The sequence below is a fragment of the Numenius arquata genome, unplaced genomic scaffold (assembly GCF_964106895.1).
Source record: "Numenius arquata unplaced genomic scaffold, bNumArq3.hap1.1 HAP1_SCAFFOLD_86, whole genome shotgun sequence".
Taxonomy (NCBI): Eukaryota; Metazoa; Chordata; class Aves; order Charadriiformes; family Scolopacidae; genus Numenius; species Numenius arquata.
Genome location: NW_027414196.1, coordinates 131690 through 140684, shown reverse-complemented (window position 1 = coordinate 140684; position 8995 = coordinate 131690).

Genomic DNA, 8995 nt, shown 5'->3' with positions numbered 1-8995 from the left:
AAACCTCCAGACAGCACCTGGAAAAGGGGATGCCAAGGCGGGGTAGGGGCACAAAGGGGAAGTGGGATATGGTGAGGGGAGGCCTCACCATCTTTGGGCAAGTTGCCCTTCATGAAGATGAAGCTGAGGATGACCACGAGGAGCCCCAGCTTGGCGGTCTGGGTGTGCCTGGAGGGAGAGGGGTCGCAGAGGAGTATCATCGCCCTGAACCGGGACAGGGAATCTCTAACAGGGTCTACCCCCTCCCAAAATGCCCCCACCCGGGAAGGGGAAAAGACCCCCACTAGCACAGCTTCTCACCTTGGTGGGAGCAGCTCACTAGTGAGGATGTAAATGTGGTGTTTGGTGTCCATGTCCAACAGCTGCAGCCCAAGGACCTGCGGGGCAAGAAGGGTTAATCTAACAGGGAACCTTCCCCCCCAGAAAATACCCCTCACACCTCCCACTCTTTGCCTCCCCCCTCACCTGCTGCAGGGGCCCGCCCACCCGGCTGACCATCTCTGAGGAGACATCTCTGTATTCCCAAATGACTTCCTTCAAGATATCTATGGGGAAAAAGGGGAGGGAATTGCCTGGATATTGCGGCAATAAACTTGGGGAGGGGGGGATGTGGGGGCTCTCCTCATCTCACCCACCCTCTCGATGGGGATCTTCTGCTGCTGTTTCACAAGCAGGAACTGGACCAGGTCACCCAACTGCAGGGTGCAGACGAGGGAAATACTGATAACAGAGGGACTGAAATACATCTCCCCTGGAGAAGGAGGGAAGGGGGTGACCCTCACCCCACATTCTCATTGACTTCATCCTGGGAGCGCCTCTCCACCTTCCTCTGCACCTGGCTGTGCCTCAGATCCGGGTCAGGTTGAAACCCGCATCCCCAGCGTCCCCCTGCGGGGGAAAGACCAGGGAGATGCTGGACCCCACACTCACCAGGGGAAAGGGGAAGAAAAGGGGGAAAAAGTGGAGAGAGAAGGGTGAGAAAGGGGAAAGAGGAAATGGGGGGGTGGGGAAGGGTAGCCCCTTACCTGAGAGAAGCCCGACACTCTGCAGCGCTTCTTCAGGGACATTTCTCACAGCCGTTCCGAGGGAAAAAGAAGCACCCATGGGGCTCAAACCGCGACGAGGCCATCCCCATCGCCCTCTCCCGCATCCCCTCCTCGCTTTTCCCCCCTTCAAAAGGGCCACAAACCCCCCGGGACCCCTTAAAACCACCCGGTGGCACCGACGATACCAGCTGCCCTTCCGCCTGCGCGCCCTCCCCTTCTGCCCATGCGCTCGCGGCGGCACCGCCCACCCCGGCAAACACCGCTGCCCATTGGCCCGCCCACAGCTCTCATCCCGCCCACTTCCCCCTCTTCGCGCTGCCATTGGGCCAGCGGCCGCACTCACCCCGCCCCCTCGCTCCTGAGAAGGCTCCCCTCAGGTGGCGAAAAAGGCGGGAAAAAGGCGCCGCTTGGCTTGGACCGTTAAAAACAAGATAGAAACTTCCCCAAACCCCCCAAAATAGCCGGTTTTACCAAAAGAAGGGATGTAAAGCACCTGTGCTGACCCCGCCCCTCGTAAGGCGCCACCAGAGCCCTTCCCTCAGGGGGGAGGAAGAGGCGATCAAATGGCTGCTGCGGCTGAGGGTGAACTCCCCTCAGCCAGGCCCTGGGGTACGGGATGAGGGGGAAACCTGTGCCCCACAACCCCAGGGAGGATTTCACCACCCGCCTGCACAGCCAAAGATGCCGTGAGGGGGAAGGTGGACAGCTTAAGGGAGACAATGTTCTATTCTGGGGGCATAAAAGGGGTTTTGGGGACCAGTGGGACCCCAGGGTGCAGCGGTGGGGGTCTGAGGTGCTCTGCAGGTTTAGGGGGGGCTTATTTGGTGTCAGGGGGGATGTGGGCTGCCTTATAGGGGATGGGGAAGGCTGGGAGGTGGAAATGGTGTGCCCTGAATAATCAGGGGTGCCCTCGATAATGGGGGTGCACCCTCCTCTCTGACTGCCCCCCCCCCCCCAGCTGAGCCCCCCTCAATCCCAATCTTGGGGTTTACTGAGCCCCTCTGGGAGCTGAGTCTTGCCTCAGCTGAGTCTGCTGGAATATCAGGGTGTACCCCCCAAATTCGGGGGTGTCTCCCACATTCTGACCCCCCCCAAGCTGATTGGGGAGCCCCTTAAAATAAACCTCCATGGGGATTAGGGGTGCCCTCCCCTTCCCCCCAGAACTCCCAAAGCCTCCATGCTCCAACCTCCTCGTTTAGAGACCTCTCAGGACACACACCCCCTGCCCCCAAAATCACACCTCCCCAGCACACCCCCATTCCGCCCACGCTTTTATTTCAGAAAAGGCATTTTAATTATTTTAACAATTTTTCACGTAAAATATATACATATATATCATAAACGCCTCGTCCTCAGAGCTGCATGGCTGCCTCCAGTGTCTCCGAAAGCTTCGTGGCGATTTTCTCTGCAGGATGAGAGGGGGAGACAGTCTCATTTGGGGGGGAATTACAAAAAAAAAATCCTCAAAGCCCCCTTTTTCACTCTCCCTAGCGCTGGGCTCAAAAATAACGAACTGCCGGAGATTGCCGCCCCAAAACAGGACCCAGGCATTTGGGCCCCCCAAGTACCCCACCCGCCCAACAAAAGGGGACCCAGGGGCAAGTGGACCCAGGCCCCTGGGCCCCACTGAAAAAGGGGACTCAGGCGTGCGGACCCTCCAGCTACCTCCCCCAGCCTCCCAACAAAAGTGGACCCAGGCGTCCAGTCCCCACAAGTACCCCCCTCAGACCCCCAACATGAGTGGACCCAGGCGTCCGGTGTCAGGACCACTTTATCAGCACAGGGATGGAAGGGGGGGGGGGGGTTGTCCATCCATGGGTCCGTCCCCCTGGTGTGGGTCTGCCCCCCAGGTGTGGGGCCGCTGTGGGGTAAGGGTTGGGGCACTGCTCTCCCCGCTCCTGCCAGCAAACCTGCTCCTGCAGGGGCGACGCTCCACAGGCCACAGGTCTCTCCAGGAGCCTGCTCCAGGGTGGGCTCTCCACCTGTATCACACCTTGTTGTTCACTTCTGTGTGCCTGACAAGGAGAACATCTGTGCTTAGATCACACAGGCCTGCCAGGGACTCGTGGAACCTGCTGGAGATTCCTGCCCTGATGTGGGAAAGATCAAAGCGCATGGGAAAGGAGGCCTGCTGGAATCCTGAGAGACAGGCGAGAGCAGCAGCTGGGGAAACACTCTCTGGCAAGGACCGAGCTCCGCGGTGCCTGCCTTCCCGCTGGCCTGCCTCTGCCCGGCGCATGCAAGGGTATCTGCAGTGGCATCTGTGTCTGCCGTGGCCTCCACGAGGGCACCTGCCCCAGCAACGGGAGGGACAGCGGGGTCTCTAATGGTGTCGGTGCCGGTGTCTCTGCCTACATTGGTGCCGGTGTCTGTGACGGTATCTCGATGGTACCTGCATGGCTAATTGTACCTGCGTCTGTGCCGGCATCTGTCAGTGTCCCGAGTCTATCTGTGACGGGAGTCTGCTGCCTGATACGAGTCCGCCTCCCTGTCCGTGTTGGCCTTCATGCGCGCTGCCAGGTGGGAGAACCTCCGTCCGCGGGACGTGCCCTCCAGGCGGAAGAGCTGCTCCAGTAAGGAAAGGCAGCAGCTCTGCCGCAGCAGCGAGGCCAGCCTCTTCCTCCTGCCACGCAAGAGACACTGCTGGGCCCAGAGGCTCTTGCCGCACAGGGCTCAATGGGGCAGGGCTGGGGGAAAGCAGGGCGGCGGACAAGGCAGTTGCAGCTCCTCGGAGGAAAGGGAGCTGCCGGAGGGAGGGCTGCCGGAGCGGAAGGGGGTAAACACAGAAGTGCCGCTGGGGGGAAGCTGACACAGCCCCTGCTCCAGCTGCTTTTTACCCCAAGGTGTGCTCCTTCGCCATGACTGCGCACGGCGGGGAGGGAGTGCGGGGCTCTGTCCTTCCCCGCTCTACCCGCACATGGCTCCTTAATGCCTGGGTCCCGTAAGGGCCCTGCGTCAGGTCAGGGGTGGCCTCAAGGCTCAGCCGGTCTGGGCCCACATGCCTGGGACTGGGTAGGAAATGGCTCTTCCTCCCCTGGGGTCTCAGTTCTGCTTCTTACCGGATCTCCTGCGGAAGGGAGGCTGCTCTTCTGACAAAAGCGGCACACGGCAACTTCTCCACCTGAGACTTGATGAAGGCTCCAAAGGAGCTCCGGGGGAAGTGCCTCTCGAGCAGGCTCAAAGCCTCCCTGATCATCTTCTTTGCCAGCTTTATGTGGTTCATACGGCAGCAGACCTGCAGAGGAGAAGGGAAGCACCCCGACGTGGTCGAGTGGCCCAAGGGGCTGCAGGAGTCTGCCAGTGGCTGGAGGGGCCAGGGATATCCCCTGCAGCTGGGGAAGGCATCCAGCTCCATCCCCCCGTAGACCCCCCAGACCTCCCCGTCTCTTTACCTCCCCTTTGAGGCTGAAGAAGGTGGCCTCCTCAAAGCGGGCTGTCACAATCGCTTTGGTCTTCCTCAGGACCTCCGCCTCTTCCAGCTTCATGAGGGCCTTTGTGCAAGCAGACGGAGAGCAGGTGAGCGTGGGTGCAGAGTCCATGGCCGGCCTTGTCCTCCCCCATTGCCTCTGGCCTCTGTCTTACGAGGGCCTGATTCTGCCCCTGGCGATGCCCGCCCAAACACAGTCACGCTGGCTCAGAGCACAGGCACCAGTGATCCTTCAGCCCCCCTCCCTGCTAATGCCCCTCGTGCTCAGGCCACGCTGGCCTGTGTCTCTGTCCACACAAGAGGCAAAGTGGAGGAAAAAGTCGGGCTCTGACCCCAGCATTTCCCTTCCAAGGTCCCCTCGAGGCACGTCCTACTGCGGCGGTGACGTTGTCCTGCCCAGAGCCAGGCCACCCAGGGGGCTCCGTGCACAGTGGGTGCTGGCAAGCGAGGCAACTCACCATGTAGCAGTCGGAGACGTGCAGGTAGCCGGCCGCAGACTCCAGAAGGTAGTAAAAGGCTCGGCCGGCATCGCCTGCTGCCAGGCAGTGCCGAGCCAAAGGCACCAGCACCGATTCCACGATGGCTTGGCAGGAGCAGTCGCCATTGTGCTTCCCGTTGCTCTCGCTGGGCAGCTCCGTTCTCTGATCGCGCTCTGCCACGCTACAGTTCCCAGGGGAAGAAGAGAGCAAAGAATACACCGGCATCAGCCGGACTGGTCTTTCTCCCCACAGAGACGGCATCAAAACCCCTTTGCTCAAAGCAGGGCACGAGCCCACGGGCAACCGAGCCTCCTGCAGGTGCTTTGTAGGTAGGGAGAAAGAGACAAGCTGGGCTTGCTGTCACCTCCCACAGGCAAACCACCCGGCTTTTCCCCGGGGTGGCTTTTCCCCTGCACATTTTGTCGTTCCTCTCTAGGAACTGGAAAGCAAGGCCTGCTCCAGTGTAGCGTGACCATCGCTCAGAGCCCACGGGCTTCCTCGAGCACCGTCTCCTCTCCATGGCCGTCTCCTCCCAGCTCCCACCCCACAGAAAGCTTCTTCCCTAAGCTAGAGTCACAACCGGCAGCCAAATGCCGGCGCTTCCTTGGTCTCCTCTGGAGAGCCTGAGCTCATTGCCTTTACAAAGAATCAAAACCTCTCTGCTCACCCCAAATCCTCCTCAGCAAAAACCTGGTGTTCTCCAGCATCTGCAAAGAACAGAGGGGGTTAGACACCTCCTCGCCTCCTCCAGGGTAAGAGCTGCCCTCCCTCTCCCAGTGGGCTTGCAAGGACCCACGCAAGGGTGCCGACACGCTGAGGGACCACGCTCGTCCCTGGCAGACCCACTCCCAGCCCATCCCCAGCGCACCCCCCTGGGCTCCTGCAGGGCCCGGGCTGTGGAGCACGGTGCTCAGCGTACCCCCAGCGGCGTGGGTCCTCTCCCTCCTCAGCTGCTCTCCGGCCAGCACCAAGGCCTCCCAGCTGCGAGAGTCGCCCTGGTCAGCAGGGTCCCGACAGCTCCCTCCCTCCTGGCTGCTGGTGACGGCAAAGCGGTGGAAGGCCACGAAATCCCCTCGGCCGCAGCTCTTGCATCTCTGTGCGTGCCGCTCCAGGAAGGCGGCACACTTGCGGTGTAGGGCGACCCGCTGTCTCTGGGGCCACAGCTCGTAGGTGGCCTCTTGCAGCAGCGGGACACAGAAGGCCAGGGCGCCAGACAGCTGCTCCGTGGTCCGCACACCTGCAAGGCAAAGGGCCTTGGCATCAGCCCGAGCTGGGGCTGGGGCTCGGGGCTGTACCCGCCGGGGAACGAGAGTCACTCTGTGGTGGGCATCCTTGGCAGCAACCCCGCGCTGCTGCACACCCAGCCTTGAGCACGGGGCAAAAGCGCCCGCGCCTCGCTGGCACTAGCCCAGTCCTGGGGACATGGGGAGACAGGGCCTGGCTGGCCTTGCTGGCACTAGCCCAGCCCTGGGGACACGGGGAGACAGGGCCCGGCTGGCCTCGCTGGCACTAGCCCAGCCCTGGGGACACGGGGAGACAGGGCCTGGCTGGCCTTGCTGGCACTAGCCCAGCCCTGGGGACACGGGGCTCAGCTGTGCTCCAGCCAAAGCAAGCCCCAGCCAGCGCTTTCTCCCTGCTCTTGGCAAGGCAGTCCCCAGCCTCCTGAGCTTCCCCCAGTGCCACAGGGCAATCCAAGGTGAATAAAAGCCTGCCAAAGGCCCCGGGGCACTCTGGAGGGCATCTTTGATCTGGAGGCTGCAGGTGGCTGGGAGAGGATGTCAGGGACTCCACAGGCCCTCCCATGCCCGCGCAATGAGCAGCGCTCGGAGGCAGGGGAGCAGAGGCACTTGGGATGGCGCTTGGTGGGAACTTCCCTCCAGCACAAAGCTAGTGGGCTTTGCATCTGGCCTGAAAGGTCTTTGACCAACCCATCCCACACAGCCATGCCTGCCTGAGCTCCAGCCAACCGTCACAGCGGGAGAAGCCCACCATGCCCCAGGGAACCCCGCCGGACACAGCTGGGAGCTCTCTTGTCCACCGTCCCGCTACCACTTACCGCTCTCTGCCTGCCAAGAGGTCGCTGGCCCCTCAGGAGGGTCTTGCAAATCTTCTGGTGCCTCCCGGGTTTTCAGCCACTTCAGGATCTTGTCGCTCACCAGCATGTCCAGCAGAGGATTCATCTGCTGCCGGACGCCCGCAGGAAGGATGTGCGACAGCAGCTGGGTGGTAAACACTGGCCCGATGACTGCCGCGAACTTCAAGATCATCTGCTTCAGCGGCTTCATCCGATCCAGCTGAGTCAGCGCGATCTCTGTCAAGAAGCAGCAACACGTCTCTCTTGCCTCTTCCCTGTGCTGAGGCTGGAGAGGCTGGAAAGGTTCAACACGAGATGGGGTAGACATTGGCCTCCTCTGCCTAGGACTCCTCGGAACTCCTGGGATGGGCGTCTTCAAATCGGCTCCGCTCCCGATGGAATCGCAGGCCACGAGGCCTGGGGATAAGCGAGAGGCTCAAACAAACGCTCCCCCACCCGGGGTGGGGAGGGCAGGACCCAGCAGGTCCGTGCATCCCAGGATGCGCCCTACCAGATCTGGAGGAGGTTTCTGCCCAACAGTGCACTCCGAGAACTTTCCCCACCTCACAGGTGGACTCAGAGCTCCCCACAACGGTTGCCTTCACTTGGCCAGGCAATACTATTCCTTTCTTTTGGTTTGGATCAAGTGCCTCGAGGCCAGCATTAGCTGGGGCACTTAAAAAGAGAACAGCAGTGTAGAATCCGCGTCCAAAGTTGGGACAGGGGCAAGTCAAAGCTTTTTCCCAGCAAAGGATTTGCTTCTGTGAGGAAAGGGAGCCATTTTAGTGTTGCACGATCACCTTTTCTCTCCTGCCTGCTGATGGAAAGCAGCCAGCAGGCTCACAGCTGGTCCACAGCCAGAGGGGAAAGCGGCTGCCCGCAGCCCCAGGCCTCTTTCTGGGGGGACCGGAGCCCCCTTCCACGCCGAGAGGGTGACTCTGCGGCACACGAATGCCCAGCCTCCCTCCAGCCCATGCCCCGCGAAGGGGCCCCAGCACGGCCGCCAGCTGCAGAGCGGTGCTCGGCCCCTCACCTTTCAGGGGGACGGGCAGCACGGTGTTCTCCAGGTTGACGCCTGGCCTGATGGTGCAGACCCTGCCATCATTCCTCACGTTGGAGCTCCCGGGTGCTGCGAGGGATGAAGCCTCCGCTGCAGATGCTGGGTGGAGCTGGAGAGCACCGATAAGGCAATTTGCAAAGTGACCTGCAGCTTGCAAACGTGCCGGTGATAACGCAAAACGTAGCCTCAGTCCTGGCTCTTCCCAAGGCCACGGCACTCTGGCCGGCATTGCTCTCTCGGGTGGCATCGCCACCGTTCTCTTCTGTTACCAGCACCCTTGTGGGGATTTATGGTTTCGCACTCAAGTTCCCTGGGCCTGTCCCTCACCTCAAGCTGGGGTTTGTTCTCAAGTGAGCTAGCGTTTGGCCAAGGTAAATTCCGTGCCCATCAGAATGCCTAAGAAACACCAGGAACACGTGTGCTCCGGAACAATTTCCCTTGTGTTTTAGCCCTGCAACCCCTGCCCCAAGAATGGACGCCCCTCCAAGCCCCCAGAACTCGCTAGCCCCTTGCTTTGCCTGTCCCAACAGCAAGGCGCAGAGGAGCCCACACCTCCGCCAGACCAACATCAGCACGGCTGCAGGATCTGACTCTGCCCAGACCCACGGGGGAACGATGGGGCAAGACTATGCTGGGCAGAATGCGCCACAGCAGCTCGCTACTCACGGCAAAGGCGCTTACTGATCAGGCTCTCCCAGTCCTCCTTTGCTTTTCCAGCCGGGCTCCGGGGGCAGAACGAGAGCATGTTGTTGGAACGAAGGCAGCGCAGCAGCTCCTCGCAGTAATATGGGATCCCCGAGCTTCTCTGCATCAGGAACCTGCACAGGAGCAGAGCCGGCAGTGAGCAGCACAAGGAAAGTCAGGTGAAACACAGCTCAGGTGGATGGCCAGTCACTCAGTCACTCATCT